Here is an 18,803-nt window from a genome sequence, read left to right on the forward strand (position 1 = left end):
TGCTATTGAGGGGATGAAGATTAGGTTCACAAGGTTAATTCCAGGGATGGCGGGACTGTCATATGCTGAGAGAATGGAGCGGCTGGGCTTGTATACGCTGGAATTTAGAAGGATGAAAGGATATCTTATATAAGATTATTTAGGGTTTGGGCACGCTAGAGGCAGGAAACATGTTCCTGACTTTGGGGGAGCCCAGAACCAAGGACCACAGTTTAAGAATAAGGCGTAAGCCATTTGGAATGGTGATGAGGGAACACTTTTTCACACAAAGAGTTGTGAGTCTGCGGAATTCAGGGCAGTGGAGGCCAGTTCTCTGGATGCTTTCAAGAGAGAGCTAGATAGGGCTCTTGAAGATGGCAGAGTCAGGGGATATTGGGAGAAGGCAGGAATGCGGTACTGATTGTGGATGATCAGCCATGATCACATTGAATGGCGGTGCTGGCTTGAATGGCTGAATGGCCTACTCCTGCACCTATTGTCTATTGTCTATTGTGAATGAAAAACTAAATTTCAGTTTTCTTTAAACATTGCATAATATTAACGATGATGTTTTCAAATATGTATGTTATTAAATCAAAAATATACAAAGGTTTGTTTGTTATGTGTTAGTGTGATGTGACAGGTTTTGGGTTTTTGTTCACAATGTCATCTACATCAAATTTAATGGGGAGAAGTGGAACCTCAGGCACTCGGTGTTGCCAGTATTCTAGATCCCAACAAACCATCTATTGAAGTACTCATGCGCCCACAAAAGTTCTCTACAACAACATGGTTTGGGAAACATAACCACATTTTCAATGTGAAGCTGGCTGTGAATTATCGAGTTTATCGTGATATTGAATTTTCAGAAGAAATACAGTAAATCGAGTTGCTTCAAATACTGGACGTCTAAAATAAAAACAGAAAATGCTCTACCCTCTCAGCAGGTGAGGTTGCGTATGTAAGAAAAGTAACAGCATTAATGTTTCAGGTGATTAGATTATCAGTAGAATTTCACGATAGCCAATGCCATGTTTCTGGAAGGAAATATGAAGATGCCAACTTCAGGGAGACTGGGTTGCTGGACATTTGCCACAGTCAGCCTTACTTGGAGAGCAGAATCTTCTACTTTTCTGTCTCCTCACACCACCACACAGTCCTACTGCTGCTGCAAGAGACACACCAGCACCAGGTAGGTTGTGGACAATGGTATCAATCTTCTGAAAATGAGATTCATTCTTTGGCCCTTGTTGCATCTGTGTCCTCTGGTCCTCTGATCCTCGATTCCCCTACTCTGGGCAAGAGACTCTGTGCATCTACCTGATCTATTCCTCTCATGATTTTGTACACCTCTATAAGATCACCCCTCCTCCTCCTGCGACCCATGGACTAGAGACCCAGCCAACTCAACCTCTCCCTATAGCTCACACCCTCTAGTCCTGGCAACATAATTGTAAATCTTTTCTGAACCCTTTCAAGCTTGACAATATCTTTCCTATAACATGGTACCCAGAACTGAACACAATATTCCCGATGCGGTCTCACCAACGTCTTATACAAATCTGTTTCTGCTCCTCTCCACTATCTTCTTCTTTGGAATAAGTTTTATTTCTGTTTGCACCCCCCCAACATGTTGAATTCAAACTTCCTGCACTAACTGCCCTGCTCCCAAGTCATGGCATTTTCTGCAACTTTCCCTCCTTTCTGCAAAAATTAACTTTTATATGCAAGTTTCATTTTCCTGATCTTGCCCGGGATGATTTTCAAAATTCCTGTCCTATGATTCTTAAATATTGTCTGCTTCTTTGTAATCTGTTCAATTTCATTCTGTTGGACTATCCACATAAACTCAAACACATTTCAACCAATTGTTGACAATGTTGAATTTAAAAGACCAAACTGAATGGCACTAAGTAATATGTGTAGCATTCAAGTACAATTGAAGCTTCAGTTCTCTGCTTATTTGATTATATTGGACATTTCACCTGTATGAAATGGTGGTGTACAAGGTCACGTAGGCCATGGGCTATTTAAGTTGTGACAGAAATCCCGATGATTGTTAAGAATAATAGATGTCTGGCACCCGCTTTTCATAAAGCCATTGACAGCCACAAATCTGAAATTCCAAACCATTTCACTGCCAGTTTCCGAGCATATTCATATTGAAGGCAGGTTATTAAAAATATTCAACAAACCTTCTGAAACTAGCATGACGATGAAAGTACCAAACAGATTCAGTTATGCACAGTTATTCTATTTCCAGGTGTACAATGAAGTAAAAATAAGTTTGGTTTAATATTCAAGTGAAGTAAATTTAATTAACGGAGCAGTTTTCATACGCTGGTTAATATAACTCATACAATATATGTCGCATGCAGACATATCCGTTAGAATAGTTTACATAATTGCTGAATTACTAATCGAACATTTGTGTATACATTTTGCCCTGTGACAGCTCAAATAATATCCCTTTCCATATCATTCCAAAAATTCTGCAGTAGCCCAATCAAAATTCACAAGTAGCAAAATACGCAAAGGAATTTCAATCCAGTTTGCAGTTAGTTCTTAGTTATCTAGTTTTGTACATCATAGTCATCATGAAAATTATAAACACAAGGTGTAAATTTACTTCTTCCTCTGGTTAGTGGCATTAAAAATAGCACACGATGCATGGTTCCTTTATCAAATCCTCATCATGTCAGGCAGCACAGGTAGAGCTAGCTGTTGACTCACAATGCCAGAAACCTGGGTTCGATTCTCACCTCAGGTGCTGTCTAAATTGAGTTTGCACGTTCTCCGTGTGACTATGTGGGTTTTCAATGGGTGCTCCAGTTTCCTCCCAAAGATTGTGCGGGTTAATTGGCCTCTGTAAATTGCCCCCTAGTATGTGTAGAACGAGGATGAGCAAGTGGGATAAGTTAGAACTTGTGTGAATGGGTGATCAATGGTCAATGTGGATTCGGTGGGCTGAAGGGCCTGTTTCCATAATGTGCCTCTAAAACTAAATGTCCCAAAGTTGTTCATGTTTAGCAGTTAATTTATTGAAAGCAAAGTCCCACAAACAGCGTATAATAGATGTCACGATTGGATGCTCTTGTGTTGATCTAGGGAAGAATGCTGTCAAGTAAACTTTGTAGCTTGTTCTTGAATTACTGCAACGGTGAAAGGTTTGTGAGAGGAACAATAATTCTGTAAAGTGACAAGAATGGCTGCTGAAGCAAAAAACCGCAGACACCAGAAATATGCAACCAGAATGGAAAATGGCAGAAACACTCAATAGGTCAGATAGCAGAGTCAACATTTCAGGACAATGTCCCTTCATCTGAAGAGTCAATTTCCTTAATTAGAAGCCTATATTTGCCTGTGCTACAACTCCGACCAAGCTTCAATGTAAAGCATTTCATTAGGACGTGACAGATGCTATAAAACTCAAGCTCTTTCTACATGAGGGAGGGTCATTGACCTCAAGTATTGACTCTGCATCACTCTGCACCAAATCTGCTTGACGTACTGAGAGTTTCCGGCAACTTCTTTTTATGCCTAAGTAATGTGGGTGGTGGCTGCTAGAATAGGCACAAGGAAGAGGTGACTTTGAATGAGAATATAATGGTGTATTGTGCCTCTGAGCAGATTAGTATAGGGTGACTGAAGAGAGGGAATGTGCAAAAGTTAAGAAGGAGAGCAAAAATAATTGTGCAGGGAAGAACTGCAGATGCTGGTTTAAAGGTAGGCACAAAATGCTGGAGTAACTCAGCGGGACAGGCAGCATCTCTGGAGAGAAGGAATGGGTGACATGTCGGGTCGAGACCCTTCTTCAGACAAAAATAATTGTCTAGTCATGTAATGTTGGTGAATACAAAGAGTTAATAAGCAATTTTACCTGCAAAAAATGTGTTCATTTAAACCATCCTTGCTGCAATCCACCTATTCTAGGGTTGCATCTAAAACCTACAATCTAGGATTTTGAAACTCTCACCAGGTTTTGCTTTGTTGGTGGAATGGGATTTTTGCACATTGATTGAAAGGAGAACTTGCCTAATCACATTGTGACCTATATATTTTTCCTTGCTGTAATCCAGCAACGATATTAGATAAACACTGTGTAATGCTACTTTAAAAGACTGCATGACATTTCAGCTGAGACTCCACCTGAACTCTCGGAAAGTGTGTTCTGGAAGTCAGTGAGCCAAGTGTATCACCCTGCCTGTGACACTCTATTGAGGACACCGAGTTACAATGTTCCTGTCGTCCTTTCAATGCACATGATCCTTGAATCATCGCCTGCCTGCTAAAAAATACTCAAGAGATTTTAAAAAAATTCTTAAGAGCACCTTTCTAGTGCCAAGCATATGGGTAAAATTAGCATCCAATAACTTGACTCAATCACCAAAGAACCTTAAAGAATGTAATGCAAAGAAACACATACCTTCAGTCTGAGCACATAGAACATGTCTTCCAATGGACACTTGCTAATGTCTTTACACAATGTTTATAGTTTGTGGTATGTATTTAGATCTCAGATGGAGAAAAGTAGTTCTGAGAAGCTGATTACTTCCTCTAACCTTATGGGTCTTAATGAAAATGCATTAGCGATTTATCTTGAGATGGATTTGAATCCTGAAAAAAAATTATATTCTTCTTATTATGCCAATCTAAAACTGACCCAAAATGAATGGAAAGTCAGAGGAGAGTTTTCCATAACATTTTTAAATACATTTGGACAAGTACATGGATAGGAAAGGTTTAGAGGGATATGGGCCAAATGTGAGCAGGTGGAACTAGTGTAGATGGGGCACCTTGGTCGGCGTGGGCAAGTTGGGCTGAAAGGCTTGTTTTCACACTGTGAATCTAAGTGATTCAACATAAATGAAAAATTAAATAGAGTGGAATATATGGGATTGCAAATCGTGATTAGGCTTCAAATTGAAGCAGTTGATTAGTTGTGAAGCATCAAAATGTCAAGTGCTTCACAAATCAAATTCTTTCTACCTTTCTGTCCTTGATTTGAGTTACCACTTCATCTTAACAGTTTGCAGAACTCTCTGGAGTTACAAATGACCATGAAATTCATTGAAAATCAGGTTCAGGGGCTGGGTGATTATCTTGAATTATTCTCAATCTAATTAAATAATCTACTATTCAACACATTCATAAACAGCGGAAAGCAGATTTACTTAAATTTGCATAATTTTTTGTTGAACCAGATTTTGCAATATTTGACTTTTGAATAATAAATCTAAACCTGAAATTTGGTTTTGTTACTGCAAAAATGACTAAAGGGACTTGGAATGACAAAATAGTTTACATGATGAAACATACCTGCCATGTTTTGCTTTGAATGTTTGTCCATATCATTGAATGGTAAATGTAATGATAGCAATTCCATCTACTAAAGATTTAAAAATAGATGCAATTGCTAAGTCAGTAGAAATGTTAAGCACTTCAACAGTATTTTAATCTGTGCAATAACTGGTTAACAAATGTTGCTTTATTCCTGTAATTTGATTGGAAACATTGACTGTCCCTTTGTTTCAACAGATGCCGTCTGACCTGTTGAGTTCCTGCAGCAACTTGTTTTTTACTTTCTTGAAGCTGCTTGAATTGAGTCTTGGATTTTTATTAAAAATAAAGTATCCAATTTCAATATATGGTGGGCTGAACTAATTCAGTTATGGTTCCATTTTGATGCTAGCAATGGCTGTCAGAGTCTGTGACAAATGTCAGTGTAAACAATTTGATATATGAAGATATCCATACAGCTGGTTTAATGGCCATGATGTACAGTCATTTCCCACAAATCTATCATGAAATAACCTGTACTTTGTTACAGGGAAATTCTCAAGTCAGTAAACAAGACAAACTGGACAGATTATACCGAGTACCTCATTTGTCTTTTTGTAGAAAGGGGGGCATTCCTGAACTTGTGCCAACTGTCAGTCAGAAACTCTCAACGTATCACCACATCAGAGCAAAGAGGTTTCAAATTCTGCTCCTCGTAGTGTTTTTATGTGAGTGCATAATCTGTTCTCTGTAGACTTTTCTCTTTCGTTAGTCTGGTGTAGATTTTTCAAATCTGCCTTTCCATCTTCACACCCTGAGTAACATTGATTGACACTGGTTGTTACTGAATGTTTTCTTAACCCTCCAAGAATTAAATTTCCCTCTTGCTTGCCGCACATCAGCATGTTTTTCATCACTAAGGGACCAACAAAAATGTCAACCAATGTAGTTATAGACCAGCATTTCTGCTGGAGATCAGCATCCCTTTTGTAGCATAATATGCATAGGCTAATGTCACAACCGAAGGGGACAACATCTTATTTCACATATTAAAAAGTGATTTTAATTAATATTAATAACTTTCAATATTGCAATGTATGTTCAAAATCTATGCAGTACTTACATAGAGGAAGCACATAGATGTCCGCGTGAACAAAGAAAAGTATTTTCTCCTCTCATGATGACCCCATTCCCACAAATGAAGTGAGCCGTACACTCAAAGTCTACAGTAGCATAGTAAAATGCTGATTTTACTTCGGAGTCACATGAGTGACTACGTGAAGCCCGCCACGACGCATGCGTGCCATATCGCTTTCACGCTTGCGTTCCCCCGCAGCGGTAAGTTTGAAAACCGCGACCTGCAGGTAAGTGATTTACTCTGCGGTAGTGTTTGTCCCCGCGCTGTTTTTACACAGGGGGGGAAGCTGGACAAAATAGTGTCCACATTGCTGCGAGTGAAGCTGGCTGGGGAGGACCGCAAAGTTGCGGGAGCCAGCAGCAGCTGAAGGCACAAGCCCCGTAAGGGATCAGCTGTGCCGATTTCTGATCCCGCGCCGGCCAGAACACCACGGCCAGGCGGGAGACTATTCAGAATGGGGCCGTCGACTTTTGACAAGTCGATAACGGCAGAAGGCGGGGTGGAACGACGTTACCCCGTAGCGACAATTTAAACCAGGACCTGCAGGTAAGAACTGCGGTCTTTTTGTGTTTTCCCATGCTGATTACAGGTGGAGAAACCAACGGGAAACAAAGAAGACAAGGTCTGCGACAAAGCTGGTGAGGGAGGACCGCGGAGCAGCGGGCAGCCAGCAGCAGCCAACGGCACTCGGATCACCGATAGTGGGATCAGCTGTGCCCGATGTCACCTCCGCACCGGCCAGATCCACGCGACCGGGCGGTAAGGCTAGACACAAAAACAAACAAGGTCGTGGACTCAGAGGAGTCCGACTTTGAACAACCGCGGGTGGCCAGCGACCCAGAGCGCTGGAACCGGATGGAGCGGTGTGTGGAGCATTTGCTCCAACGTGACAGACTCCGGGAGATGGAGTCGGGTCACTGTGGGCCCTATGATAAACCCACAGCAGTACCTCTTGAAGGGTTGCACAGTGCTTCTACCTCATCAGAGGGGGGCACTGCGGGTCAGTTCTGGGCTGACCTGGAAGAGGGGTCCGCAGAAGGAAAGACAAGTGTGCAAGGGGTGCAGGAATGAGAGAACCTACTGGACTAATAAAATGGACTCCAACAAAAACCCACTACAGCCAAAGACAGCACCCCTACGCACCCACCAGCAGAACTGGTGAAAGCTCGAAGGCCCGGTACTCAAAACATGAGTCTTTTTTAGGCCATGGCCCAGGCCGGCCTTCTTGGAAGATGCGGGGAACTCCAACGCCAACCAAACCGAAAATCCAGACACCAGCGCAACAACAGCAGCGAAGAACCTACAAAAAGAAGTAACCCTGCCACTGGTAACTATGGAGGTAGGTGGGTCTGGTTCCCTACAAAATACAGGGAGCATGGAGGTTGGGGGGAGATTACACTCTTTTCTGAATGCATGGAGCATGTTAACAACCGATACTCACATCTTAAGCAGTGTCCAGGGATATACAATAGAGTTTATACACAAGTACAGCCCTCCAGTTCAACATATACCGAACCGAATGTTCGTGCTTTCTGATAAAGAAAAATCAAACGCGCAAGCTGAACTGGAACGGCTTTACGTAAGGTGTAATTGAGAAAATTCAACACGAACCATTAGAATTCGTGTCCAATATATTTACCAAAAACAAAAAAGATGGTGGTTGTCGCATCATCATAGAGTTGACAAAATTGAATACATTTGTACAATATATTCACTTCAAAATGGAAACCTTTGTTACTGCTAAACAATTAATTTCCAAAGGTTACTTCATGGCCAGCATCGATTTAAAAGATGCTTACTAGTCAGTGCTTATACGAGGTGACCACAGATGTTACTTAAAATTCAACTGGATGGGACAACCCTGGCAGTATAAAGCACTGCCAAATGGGTTATCATCAGCCCCAGGCTGTTCACAAAAATTTTGAAACCAGCCCTAGCATTTCTACGGAAATGTAAACACATGGTCATGGCATATTTAGATGACATACTCATTGTGGGCAAAACTTTGGAATTGGCCAAACAAACTGTAACAGCCACAAAACAGTTATTTGAAAAACTGGGATTTATTATCCATCCAGTTAAATCTAAACTAACGCCTTCCACTACTATGGACTATTTGGGGTTCACCATTGACTCAGTTCACATATCGGTGACTCTGCCTAAGGGAAAGGCTAGATATTTAATAGAGCCTTGCAATAACCTAATTGACATCAGCAAACCATCCATCAGATTGGTAGCAAAAGTAATTGGCAAAATGGTGGCTGCCTTTCCAGCCACACAATTTGGACCTCTGCATTACCAAAACTTACAGAGAGCAAAAATACAAGCACTCTAAGTTAATGCAGGTCACTTTGACAGACCTATGAAACTACCAATCAAAGCTAAAATGGAACTAAAATGGTGGATAGATAACATCTGGCTTTGTTCCAATCCAATCATTGTCAGTAACCCTTCCATGGTACTACAAACTGATGCCAGTGCACTTGGGTGGGGAGCCACCAATACCATCACCAGCTGTGGAGGTAGATGGACTGCTCAGGAGGCATCATTATTACTCACACTGGGCATAAACTACCTGGAAATGTTGGGTGCATTCCATGGCCTAAAGTCATATTGTACTGGGTCATATCACCAGCATGTTAGACTACAGATAGACAATACCACCGTGGTAGCATACATTAACCACATGGGTGGAAACAAATCGACATCATGTGACAATCTGGCTAATACAATTTGGCAATGGTGTATCCAGAGAGATATTTGGATATCAGCCACTTACCTACCAGGAAGACTAAATTTAGTGGCAGACACCAGGTCACGCAAATTTAATGAAAACACCGAATGGATGTTGAATAAAAAAGTATTTGCTGATATTACAGCAAAATATGGAACACCAGATATCGATCTATTCGCATCCAGACTTAACCACCAGTTATCAAATTATGTTTCATGGGAACCAGACCCTGGGGCAGCGGCGACAGATGCATTTTCGCTGCATTGGGGGAAATTGTTTATTTACGCATTCCCTCCTTTCTGCCTCATCAGTCGGGTTTTAAGGAAAATACAACAAGACTCTGCGTCTGGTCTGGTATTTTGGTAGTATCCGATTGGCCTACTCAACCATGTTCCCAGTGGTATTAAACATGGTATTAGAACCATGTATCACCATCCCACATAGACCAGATTTATTGCTACATCCCGTAACAAGGGATAGCCACCCATGCCATAAACATTTGAACTTATTAATTTGTAGAGTTTAAAAGCACCTCTACTACAACTGGGACTGACGGACCGAACAGTGAACATGATCTCGGCGGCCCAAAGACAGTCAACCAAAAAACAGTATCTGGTCTATATCAGGAAGTGGGAGATGTACTGCTATAAAAACAACATCACCTACGGAGACATGAACATCCCGTTTGTTCTGGAATATCTGGCAGGCCTCCACTATGATGAGGGGCTCAGTTACAGTGCCATCAACTGCGCCAGAAGTGCCCTATCGACTTACCTATGGCAGGGGACAGAGCGTTACTCTGTTGGGACTCGCCCACTGGTAACAAAACTTATGAGGGGAATTTTTAATACTAATCCCCCAAGAACCAGGTACTCCCAAATATGGGATGTAAGTATTGTCCTGAAGATGCTCAGGAATTGGTCTCCAGCAACAGCTCTGTCCCTACACAGACTGACATTAAAAACAGTCATGCTAATGGCATTGGTCACGGCACAGAGGGTACAGTCACTGCATAAACTAAGACTGGACAACATGACTTCCTCAACAGAAAATATTACGTTTCATATCTTTGAGTTAGTAAAGCAGAATAGACAGGGATCAGCAGGCCTCAATATACAATTTAGGTCATACCCAACAGATGACCGTCTGTGTATAGTAAGACATCTGTCGTTATATATGGAGAAAACGAAAATCCTAAGAGGCAATGAGAAGGCACTTTTTGGTCAGCCACAAGCAACCACACAAAAGAGTGATGGTCCAGACCATCTCAAGATGGCTGAAACAGGTGCTAACACAGGCTGGGGTGGATACTAATATTTTTAAATCTCATTCCACCAGGGCTGCAGCTACATCGGCAGTGATACAGTTGGATGTACCAATGGACCAAATCCTCAAGGCAGCAGGATGGTCTGGGGAAAAAACATTCCAATTATTTTACAACAAACCAGTAATGAAATCTGGAACGTTTGCAGAAACAATTTTAAGAACTGTAAATTAATTTAAACCCATAAAAAGGGGTTATAATTTTGTGTTAATAAATTTTATGATTTCAATGTCGAATTCATGTCCAAATTATGTTAACACAATTCCTCCTACAGTCATCAAGGCAGACGTGATGCATGGACTCGTTTCCACGGCATGAAATCACAGAGCTTTAAAATCTTCACGTAGTCACTCACGTGACTCCGAAGTAAAATAGTAAGATTAAACGAGAATTTACCAGTTTGAAGTTTGATCTGTATTTTATGAGGAGTTACGATGAGGGATTACGTGCCCTCCGCTCCCACCCTTGATCATATACTTAACTGGTATCTCTTCTCTAATCTTACTATGTTTAGTCATTACAGTTATCTGTGATTTCACACCGCTGCTTTGAAGAATGACACGCATGCGTCGTGGCGGGCTTCACGTAATCCCTCATCGTAACTCCTCATAAAATACAGATCAAACTTCAAACTGGTAAGTTCTCGTTTAATCTTACTAGTTATCTGAATTCACCCAGACAGGAAGTTAGAATACCAGATTTATTCTTAATTCTCATGGGCCAGAATTTACCATTTGCTGATCACTGTTACTGACTATTTGCATGAACAATATGTACGTAGAGCATTAGTCTCTCTTTGCCTCTCTCTGTTGAAGCATCTAGCAATGCAATTTGATTGCCTTGACTGGCAGGTGATAAAGTCTGTAGAGCTAATAGTACTCATCCAGCCAGCACAATCCACACCTTCAAGAGGGAAACAACTTTACATATTGCTATTTTGTTGTCTGACACTTTAACGATATGTTGAAGTAAGTTCTGTATCTTAACACTGACTCCATCCTTCTCCCCTGAGGTTGATAGTAACGTTTTATAACTTTGATCCCATTTACAGTTATAGCCGTGTATTCTCATCAGCTGCTGAATTCCTCACCTGAAGTTTTTATACCTCGAGACCTAACTATTTCAAAACTATGCTGAGCGGACTTTCTAAATTCCATTGCCCATATGGTAACTCTCACCAAGTTTAGTTCTCCCTTCACTGCTGCGCTTCCTAAATTGTCCACTCTATCTCTTTCTTCATGTCTATCCTATCCCTGTCTTCCAGACTTACAACCTTCTCTGATCTCTGTGCACTTCCAGTGTGGCAATCACACATTTAAGTGCTCCATTTTTGGTGGCCATGCTTTCAGTTGCCTAAACTCTGGAATCCCCTTCTTTAAGTAGCAATGTTACAAAATTTTGAGATTTTAAACATCAAGTCTGTAATTTATCCCATCAGATAAAGCATAAAAAGAAGTTTAATTTGACACCTAATTCACTTTCATATCTTCAGTATTAAAAAGGTTATGGCCATTTTCATACTCGGAAATTAGCATCTTGTTCCCTTCCTTCGCTATTTCCTTCACGCCATAGATGCTGCTGCACCCGCTGAGTTTCTCCTGCTTTTTTGTGTACCTTCGATTTTCCAGCATCTGCAGTTCCTTCTTAGGCATCTTGTTCCCTATTGATTTTCCATTGACTTAACACAAAAGATGTGATCAAGGACAGTCAAGCGGCCATAACTTTATTAAAAATTAAGAGAACTGAAAGAAATTTTCAGTTATTATAGATTGAAGCATTCTGAAACAAATATTTAACAATCTTAATTGGATGACCTGAAATTAAAGCATATCATTAGTTAGTTACCCAATTGTAGCTAATTCCAAAATTCAATTACTAGATCTAAACATCTATCCATTTCTTAAGAAAAGATTTACATTTTTAAATAGCCTAAATGTCCAAATAACATTCACACAAGAATTCACAATATAACATGATTTTAAAATCTCATTGTCATAAATTTATAGGCCAAATGGAAGGAATTTAGTATTTAATTGCTGTAAATTAATGGACATTTAAATCACCTTGCGAGTGGGATTTTGTGGAACGTGCTGGTTTGGAACGTTGCGGTTGCAGTGAATTTGAAGCCCATGTCGGCCTGAAAAATACTGCCTGTTCGGATGGGCTCCAAGTCACCTTCTCGCAACTTAAAATTTTGATTAAAGGCCTCTTAAGAAGTACCTTTTTATGTAAAAATAAACAGCCTACCTTGCCTTGTCCCCTACGTGAGATCCGTCCAGTTGTCGGCGTTGACGGCATTTGAAGATGATTTTAAATTTACTTTACCAATTAAATTATCAAGCGCTAATTTTAATAAACTTAATAAAACGGCAGTCAAAGCGATTTTTCTTTAACAACTAAACAGCCTAACAGAGATCGATTTGAATAGGCTGCAGAAAAATTGCATTTTAAACCCACCCTCCTCTCAAAGGCGCCAAAGTCGCACACACGGGCAGTGGCAGAACTGCAGCGCCGCTGAAGGTAAGTTTTGTACCATACCTACTTTAAGGCATACTGTGATGATCTTCTGAGGTTTTGGTCATCTGCCTTAGTATCTCCTTCTGAGGTCGGTTGCCAAATATTATTTGAATGCACCTCTGTGAAAGCCCTCAGGATGGGTTATTACGTTAAAGGTGTTTTTAAAATGGAATCTATTGACTCGTTGTTGTTAATGATTACTACCAAGAGAGGTCAGATGAACTCTGACCATTTCATTCTGAGATATCATGATATTAAGGAGTGTTAGCTGCTAACACCATCTATCATCCCCAACATATTTCTTAATAAACGGGAGGATGACATTTGACTGAGATGGGCAAATAGGAAAACTCACAGATTCACATTAAAGAGAAGCCTTGGAGATCTTGGAATTGTACTTTAGAATGTTAACAAAGGTCTTCTGGAAGGTATGGCTACAAACTCACTGAATGTGGATGTCTTTAATCAAGGACTCCATGTAATGGCACTGACTGCCTCGTGACCTGAACTACTCATGAGTAGCTAAGGCCAAGAGATGGCTATTACAGAATGGATTGTTCTGACCAAAACATTGTGATAGATCCATAAGCTGGGACAATGAGAAACTTGGCAGTTAATATTTGATTGGATTCGGCATGTTATTCTGATCACGTTATTGAATTCTTATAAAGGCATTAGCATCATTGAAGTTCACAGAGGCAGCACACCAAAATTCACAATTTTCTTCTGCACTTTGACTACAGTCCTTGAGCCTTCTATGGCAAGGGGAAGGGAGGGCAGATGGAGGGGAGTGGAGGGGGCGTGGAGGGGGAGGATGGGGTGAGGAGAGGGGAGGAGAAGGGGAGGGCAGGGGAGGGGGGTGGTGGGTGTGAAGGGGGAGGATGGGGTGAGGGGAGGGGAGGGGGAGGGGAGGGGAGAAGGAAGGTTAACAAAGGTTGACATTGCCTGTGATAAAGTGTGTCAGTTTGAGGAGAGATTGGATCGACTAGGTTTGCTTTCTTTGAAGCTGAAGGGTGACCTGATAGATGAATGTAAAATTATACGGGGCATAGTCAGGGTAGATGGTAAAACACAATTTCCTTAAAACAGGGACCTCTGAACCAGGGGGCTTAGCCTGAAGATGGTGAATAAGAGGATTCACGAGGGTGGTTTCAATCAGGACCACAATACTTGAGAAGATGGTCGATGAAGGCACTCTCATAACACTTTAAAAGTATCTGGAACATCACCAAAGCTCCGTATCAAGTTCTTTCAATGCACTGGATGAGTACATGATGATCAGTTTGGATATCATGAGCTGAGGGGCCTGGTTCTGTGGTCCATGTCGCTATGACTCCATAACCCATATCCCCCTGGGATATGTGAAAATCAGGTCAATGGCTAAAGGATGATTCACATCTAGAAGTGCTCAATAAATGAGTGTTATGTGGTTGAATTTCTAAGCACAGCACATTAAATAAAATCCTTCAAAATGTCTCTGCTCTTGGAAAGGGCAGGTCAGAACAATTGTAGTTATTTTCCTAAGAAAGTGGTTGCCTGATACCAAGCTGCTTGGTTGGGCCATTCAGCAGTCTTTGGATGCCTATTTAGCAGGGTGGGGGGGGGGGTGGGGGGGCAGGCTGCAGCAAGCTCATAACACAACCTCTCCTCGACCCCCAAAATCACATAGTTTGAAAATTGTATAACTGGACAAAAGATTGCATTGAAAAAAAATCACATGAAGATAACAAGCCAAAAATAGATTAAAGATGTTTATGAGACATTCTGTCGCTTGATTATACACAACGCTGTGTCAGCAAAATGAGTGAAGCTAAAATTACTATCAATAACTCATTAATATTTCATTGCTGCTGCTGCTGCTGTCAGACACATTTGGTCTCCTTTGTGTGGTATTGTGGAGGACAACTGGGACCAGGTATAGTGGATCACATGGATAATATTATCCAGTGCTAATAAAGGTCAGAGGAGCTTGACTTTCCTAGAGGCAAGTGAATAAAGGTTTCATGCACTGCTAAGTGAACAACTTAAGGTTTTGACTCCTGTATACATTTCCATCGACAGTACAAAGTGTGGGGCAAGAACAAATACATTCTATACTAATGGGTTTATTTTTTTGTTGTTCTTTTTAGATATTTATCTTCTAGTTATCATTTGTGATATAATATCTAGAAATTTAATGTTTGCTTATTGCTTGGTCTTTTAACATTCCCACAGTCTGGAAATTTGTGTGGAGGAGGAGAGGGAAGCAGAAAATACCCACATCATGGCATTGCTTTAAAATGAAACCACAAGACTGAGGGCAGAAAAAGTTGAACTGTGCAAGATCACACCAGAAATGGTTACAAAAAAAAGCTGAAAGTGAAGATGAAACTATAGAGGTTTGTAATTTTCACTGGGAGCTCTTAGCTTAATGATGTTTTGTGACTGGCTGTGTTGTTGTGAGATGTTCCTAGGCGATAAAATACAAAGTGCTGAAGGATCTCAGCTGGTCAGGCAGATTCTGTGGAGTGAATGGACAAACAATGTTTTGGGTCGTAACCCGTCTTTTAACACATGGTGAAGGGGGGACAAGGCTGGAAAAGAGAGGTGAGGGTGGGGCAAGGTCTAGCATGCGATAGGTGGATACAGGTGAGGGAGGGGATGGTGGGCAGATAGGTGATAGCGACAAAGGATGAGTGAAATAGAAACGAACGGGTGTCGGATGAGGAAAGAAGAGAGGTGAGATGTAAAGCCGCAGAGGAGGGATGTGAGTGGAAGGGAATTAAAAGGAAATGCTTCCGGTGGCGCCATGCTGGACTAGCAGTCGCAACATTTAGCACCGCTGCTGAAAATTCGCGATTTGTTGCGTTAAAATCGTGTCTGGAGGCCGGGACCGATTCAAAAACTTACCGGAGCCCCTGGACGTCGCGCTGATGACGTTATCAGTAAGCGCTGTGAATTAAACGGAGGATAAAGGCTCTTAAATGAAAAAAACGTCTCCAGTTCAGAGCCCTCAGAGAACAGCTTCAAAACACCTGCTGAAAAGCCAGAAACCTGAAGAACTGGCCTCTGAAGTGGTTACAATGGCTACAAGATCCAAGACTGAGACGGCTACTAAGGAGAAAAATGAACTTGAGGAGATAAAGAATTCGGTAAGAGAACTGAGAAAGGATATTGAGTCTGGAAATTTAAAAATGATGGAAAATATGAATGCAAAAATGATGGAAAATATGTCGAACATCAATGCTGGCAATCAAAAAGTTATTGATTGCATTGGCATTTAAAAAAAACGAATTGATGATGTGCAAGAAGAGCTAACTGGGAGAATTGATAAAGTGGAAGTAGATTCCACGAAGAAGTTTGAGGCTGTGCATGAAACTGTTTCTTCATATGTAACTGCAATGAAAGACACGGAAACAGTTGTTGCACAAATGTCTGAAGGGAATGAAGCTAGAACTAGACAGCCTCAAGAGTCATCTGGCAAAAGTCTCGGATAAATGTCTCGATTTTGAAGCTCGCTCAAGATGCCAAAATTTAAGAATACTGGGAGTAACAGAGGGGGCAGAGGGAAACAACCCCCGTGAGTTTACTGCCAACTTACTCAAACATGTACTCAATTTACCCGTGGAACCGAAAATTGAAGTGGCACATCGAGTACCCAGATTTAAGCCAAGATCACAAGTAGAACCAGCCCACCCACGACAGATCATAGTCAAACTTCGGGACATTTCAGCACTGGAAGAGCTGATGAAAAAAATCAAACACGGAGTGAAGATGACGTTTGGAAACGACTCTATCAAACTCTTCCAGGGTTATCCCTATGAGATCGTGCAAAAGAGAAAACAGTTCTCACAGACAAGACAGATTCTCCAAGGAGTTCAAGATGTCAGATGCGGCATTTTTTATCCAGCCGGGATGCGAATTACGTTCAAGGGAAAGGAGAAATCATTCACCAATCCGGACTCAGCGTTTAAATATGCTCAAGAGATTGTGGCAGAAAAAAGAGGATTAAGGAATCCAGCGGGACGGTATGGACAAATATTTTCTCTTTATTAGCTCACAGAGAATGCCCGAAGATAAGGGAAGAAACACCATTTTCTAAAAGTCCAAAATGGAGGAGTATCTCCATGTGCGTTGGTCTAGACACCTTATCTCCTTCGGACGCTTTGGAATTTAACTCAAGGACACTCTTTGTTCAAAATGAAGGAAAGACTGATTAACAACGGAGAGACGAACAGGAGAGCCGAACGTGGAAAACATCACAAGGACAAATGGCGGTTTAAGATCTTAAAATAGTTTCACAAAACATAGAGAATTAACAATAATTAACAACACTAATATAGAAATAGAAATGGAAACTAACCTGAACTATATAATGGGCAAAATGTAATAATGTTTTAAAAAGACAGACTATCCTGCATATAGAGCGAGACAGTTAAGCAGGGATAAAGAAATAACAAATAACAAATTTTAGAACTAACGTAGATAATATCACAAGTTTTAGTGCTATGTACTTCGTGTGGGGAAGGGAGGAGACTCAGGCACCTGGCATAGTTCCAGGAGCCTGATTCTGGTTAATCCTCTCAGCCGACAGCTGACTATTATCAAAGGTATAATTATAACAATAAATAGTTAGTAGATAAAAGTGTTAGATATATAAGTTTCATAGAAGCTGAACATACGATTTGATAAGTCTTAATGAAATATATATATATACGGTAATTGGGTGAAATACAACTGATTTTGAAAAGGTCCCTCCCTCTTAGTCTAAGAGTAATAAAGGGAGCCAGCAGCCGTCCGTTTTAAATCCGTTTTTTTAAATAGTTTTTAGTGAGTCCTGTTTTTTGTTTGTAGGGGATATGGTCTTTTTAATGTGGGGGGTGGGTGTAAACTTTATTTCTAGGTCCCTACCTGGTCGGTGTGGCAGCCTTTTCTCCGGGCTGCCCGTCGACCCGTCCTCGTGGCCTACCTGCGGGCTTGGAGCGCCGTTTCCTGGCGGGGACCGCCCAGCACCTCGGCCTCGGCCTCGGCGGCGGCACAGCATTGGAGCGCTGGAGCGGAGCGGAGTGGAGCGGGCGATGCCTTGCCTGGGTCGCCGCGCTGGAGCGACGCGCTGGAGCTCTGGCGAGCTGGATCGCCGAGAGCAACATCTCCGGGCTGCGGGTCTGCGGAGCGGAGAGGCGGCGTGCGGAGAGGCGGCAGTGCAGAGAGGCGGCAGTGCGGAGAGGCGGCGCCGATTTTTTCATCGGGAGCCTGGGTGCTCCAAACCGGCGCGGCCTTGTCGGCTTCGGCAGCTGCGGGATCCAACCAGGAAGCAGCCGTTCCAGGTGGCCCAGCCGCCGAAAGGACTCTCCCGACGCCGGGGCAAGACCACCCGGTGAGAACAGCCAGGGACATCGGGCCTCCGTAGAGGCAATTGCGGTGGCCTCAATAGGCCTGACTTTGGGGTGAACATGGGGTGGGGACTGGACATTGTGCCTTCCTCCACAGTGCTATCCACTGTGGGGGGATGATTTTTTTTGTCTAATTGTAGTCCTGTAGGTCTGTGTCCAAGATGGCTGCCGTGAAGAGAGAGTGGACGCTGGCGCGCTTTGGCTGCCGCTGCTCCCTCTTCACACTGTGTTTTTGATTTTCTGTTTTTGGATTGAATTCTGTTTTTAATTTGTGTCTCTGTGATGTCTTTATTACTTGCTATATTCCGATTATATGTTCCGATTACTATGTAAGGTGTCCTTGAGATGTCTGAAAGGCGCCCATTAAATAAAATTTATTATTATTATTATTATTATTAATTGTATAACATCAACATCGGAAGTCGAATTGATGTCAAACCCCACAGTCGTGTGGGACTC

This window comes from Amblyraja radiata, chromosome 1, assembly GCF_010909765.2.
Source record: "Amblyraja radiata isolate CabotCenter1 chromosome 1, sAmbRad1.1.pri, whole genome shotgun sequence".
Classification (NCBI taxonomy): domain Eukaryota; kingdom Metazoa; phylum Chordata; class Chondrichthyes; order Rajiformes; family Rajidae; genus Amblyraja; species Amblyraja radiata.